Source organism: Octodon degus, unplaced genomic scaffold (assembly GCF_000260255.1).
Source record: "Octodon degus isolate 3935 unplaced genomic scaffold, OctDeg1.0 scaffold00006, whole genome shotgun sequence".
Taxonomy (NCBI): Eukaryota; Metazoa; Chordata; class Mammalia; order Rodentia; family Octodontidae; genus Octodon; species Octodon degus.
The window spans coordinates 27,739,633-27,744,153 of record NW_004524582.1 but is presented as its reverse complement, the minus strand read 5'-3'; positions in this window follow the sequence as shown (position 1 = coordinate 27,744,153).

Sequence of the window (4,521 nt, the reverse complement as noted above, 5' to 3'; positions counted from 1 at the left end):
GGCAGGAAAGACAGCAAAGCTGTAGGTATATGGGGACCTGAAGCATAAGCTGGGGAGCCCACCACCTGTCACCGTGAGCCTGCTGCACCCCATAGTCCAGTTTCTCTTTCTGACCACTCTCCTTGTACCTGGCCAAAGGCTCTGTAGCCTTCTTTGGTTTCCCTTGTGCTGTTGCACCTTCTCTCTCTCTGATCACCTAGCTCTTCCTCCACACATTTTCCATTTTCATCCTTTCCTTGTGTTCCCTTTGGAACTGCCCTCTGCAGACCCATGTTCTTTTTCAGACAGACCCAACAACTCTAGGCACTGTGATCCATTTATACCAGCTGCAGATTTGGCCTTGTGCGTGTAGCCCTGTTTGGGTCCTTGGAGATATAATTAAGGTGAGATCTTGAATAAGCTCACCCTGGATTAAAGTAGATCTTGAATCCAGTCACAGATGCTCTTCTCAGAGAAGACAAGAGGAGAAATCCTGGTAGGCAGAGTGGTGAGAGGACCCAAGGCAGACAGGCAGAGGCTGCAGTCCTTCTGCCCAAGGTGGGAAACTCTCGGAGCCACCAGAAGCTTGAAGGGGCAAGGAAAGATCTTCCCATAGGCCTTTGAAAGGAGCCTGGACTGCCTATACTTTCGCTTCAAACTTGTGGCCTTGGGAACTCTGAGAAGACACATTTCCATTGTGCAAAGCCACCCTGGTTGTGGCATTTGTCAGGGCAGAACTGAGAGAATCATATACTGAGCATCGCACCTGTCCAACAGGAAGGACATTAATCAGACTCATATACAAACCCGGCTAATGGAAAGCTACCCCTGGTGTGGATGATAAGAGAAGAAGCTGGTCAGGTCTTCAGTGAAGTGAAGGACTGCTTTCAGGAGGTGACACCTGTGAAGGCTGGAAGGAAGTCCAGGGGCTGGCCAGGGGGATGACTTAGTGACCTGGGGGGTGGCTGGAAAGGGCGGCCTAGTCCGAGAATCACAGATACCGGCTCCCGTCCATCCCAGCCATTCCTGGAGCTTTTCTCCTGTACAGGAAGCGACACCCATGCAGGTGCAGCCTGACCAGCACAGGATCAATGGTCATTTCTTCTGTGGCCAAAACCCTACTCACAATGTACTTTCGCATCTTGCTCTGGTATTTCCAGAAGCTTCACATTCTAGATGCTCAGCATATGCTGAGAAATCCCTCAAATGGCTCTTGCTGGGAAGTCTCCTTCAAGGAGCTTTAACTCTGAGATGGCAAATAATAATAATAATAATAATAATAATAATGATGATGATGATGCATGACATTACAGTTAGAGTGAAGATTGGAACCACCAAAGATTTATATAAATTTCACAACTGGCTGGTCATTGTTTGACATTTCACATATATAAATCTGTCTGGTCCTCATAGCAACTCAACAAGACTGGTCTTTTCCTCTTCAACCTTGTTTAACACTCTCCCTCCCTCCCTCCTTCCCTCATCTTCTGATGAGTTTTACCATGTATTCCATGGTGACCCTGAACTCACAATCTTCCTGCCTCTGCTTTCCTAGCACTAAGATTATAAACGTGTACTACCATGCCCGGTTCCTATGGAACACTTTCATCTTGTATATGTTCATGGTCCATCTCATCTGGAACAGCCAGAGCGGTTGGGCTCCTGAGAGAGACTCTGAGATGGATGAGTGTGCAGAATTGTGCTGGGGTGTGGTCCTGGGACCAGCCCTGTTGAGGGAAGAGAGGGGAGCTGGATGTGGCAGAGAGAGGAGATGGGATGTGCTGCGGAAGCATTAGCTCCTCCATGGGCCTTGACAGTCCTGAGCTGTCCTAAGTGGCGGTGTGCGGCACCACCCTTTGTAGCCTGGGGTTCGTGGTCAGTCAGCAGTTGTGGGCTGCCCTGGGGAGAACAATGTGATTCAATCAGCCAATGTTCCAGGAGGCTGGGAAGGAAGTGTAGGTGGAGACCCCTATAGGTCAACATCACTCTGGATTTTGACACCCATAGTGAGCATGGGAGGTAAGGAAAGATGACCTTAGGCTATAGAATTTGCACATAAGGGTCAGGGATACAGCTCAGCAGAATAAGCTCCTGCCTGGCAAGCACAAGGTCCTGTGTTTGATCCCCAGTAGCAAAGTTGCACATAAAGGAATGAGAGAGAACACAAGGGAGAAGGAAGGATGGGCCAAAGGCAGGAGGGCCCCAAGGAAGGTGGGCTCTGGGAGGAGGCTGACTAGCAATGCAGTATGGAACGAGGTGAGGACGACTCACTTGTGCTGACTGAGATTTGAATCCAGGCCTTAATTTATCTCCTCATTCTCATTTTACACACAGGGCTGTGCACCAGCAGAGCTCCTGCCTCAGGTATCGATTGCATTGATAGCAATTGCATTTATGACATAGTGCCCTGTTCTTAGCTCCAGTGACCAAGTAATCACAGAGCCAGCCACCACCACACTCGAGAAGGAGGCTTTGTATGTCAAGTATTTTACCAAGTATTTTAACCAGGTCAGAATTTTGGATACTCAGTGCCTGAGAAGTGAATCTACAATCCTGGAGCTGTTACCTAATTTGTTTGACCACAGAGCCGTTTCTGGTTTCATTTCCTCATATCTTTCGAGAACAACATGTCTTTATTATTTGATATAGCAGAGGATTCTGACATAAAGAAGCTTTGAACCCGAGCTGACCAAGAAACATCAAAGAAACTGAAGAACTGCTGCCAGTGTAGACTTTTCCTAGGGTAGAGTCAAGCAGCAGAATCTCTGTGGCCTTCCTTCTGACCCTTCCTCCTCTTGGCGGCGTGGGTGAGCCGACAGGTTATGTCAGGAGGACCTTACATTCTCCACATGCAAGCCTATCATTTAATTGTTCAATATTTTCTCAAGAAAATAGAATATTGTATTCCAACATGTCCTTTAGGGCAGGAGCTTTGAGCTCATTATCTCATCTAATACTACTTGCATTTTAAAGGTTATGTCATTGCCCTTAACCTTAGAGTTTCCTTCTCGTGCCTGCTAAATGGCTTTGAATGCTCCAGAAAAATGCTGCATAGCTTGTAGCTTAGACCAGCACACATCTTTCCATGCAATTAGGCCCCTTCATCCAGGTCACCTTTTGTCACTTGACTTATGGGTACAAAATATCTGTTCTTCATGAGAACTTTGAAAACATTGGCATTATCATCGTCTGTCTTTCCTGGATCATCATCAGTCTAATGTAAAGCCTGAAAAATCATTTTGTAGAAATCACGTGTGCACCTTCTCAGGCTTCGAAGCACATTCATTCTTACTATGACCCGGATGCAGTGGGCGATGCAAATCATAACGATGCTCCAGGTCACCAAGCGCAGGTGGCAATGCCAGATGTCTCTCTGTTTCGTGTGGTTATATCGAAGATGTCTCCCCAGTCTTACGTATTCAGAAGTGGGGCCTTCAGAGCATGCTCGGGTCACAGGGTTGCTGTGCCACCGTGGAATGACCCACTGACACATCCCCACCAGAATGTGCTTGTAGGTGGGGGTCTGGCGGGAAGAGGCCGTCCCTCGGAGTGTGAGCGGGAGGATGCATCTCAGTTCCTATGCCTCCCTTCACCCGCTGCTTCCTGGCTACCATCAGGTGAGGAGCTTTGCTCTGCCCAGGACCTTCCCCGCATGGCTTCAGCCTTGGTGCTGGTTGTCCACAGATTACAAACCAGCACCAAAATAAATCCCTCCTCCAGTAAGTTAGGGGTGTTGGTAATTTGTCTCAGTGACAAGAAAGTGACTAAGATATCTGCCTTGTACAACAAGCCCAGCTTACCAACACAGTGCCGTCTTTTCTGCAGAACCCCCCTGACAGTCACAGGCCCCTCTTGCCATCTGTCTCTCTGACTTCATTCTCACACTAGGGCCGGCTGTGCTCTGTGCACCCAAGGGACTCGCTGCTCCATCATGCAAGCCATGTCCCAGCCTGCCAAGCCTGACAGAGTGTCTCCTAGACACCTAGGGGGACTTCCTGTTTGATTTCGGTGGTGCTAGGGATGAGACACAGGCCCTGTGCATGTCGGGTAAGTGCCCTCTCACTGAGCTATGGCCTCATCCTTATTTCTGCCCCTGTATGATTTATCTATTTTCTTCTTCTTATTATTGGTTAATCTCTGGATAGCTCTGGATGTAAACACCTTAAATAATTTTTCTTAAGTTGTCTTTCAGCAAAACCTCCAGAATGTATCCAAGGACAGGCTCTTCAAGAAATGGACATGGCAAACGCTAGGGTGACCTCTGTCCCAGCAGCTCCCTGCATCGCCACTTGTGCTTGGCTGAGCTGTGGCCTCCTCTTGTGCCAGTAGCAGGAGCCTGGGTAAGCCCTGCCTTGCCCTGCCACTGTCATGGGAGCTTCGATCACTTGCACCCTGGCTCCCTGCTCTCACTGATGAGTCCGGGAGAACATTGAGAGTTTCAAAAATGTCAAAACAAAGGAGCAAAAAGCAATTGAAGACCTCCAGCCCACCCGGAATAAGTACAGGTGATAAGGTCATAAAAGAATTTGAAGCTCATGAATC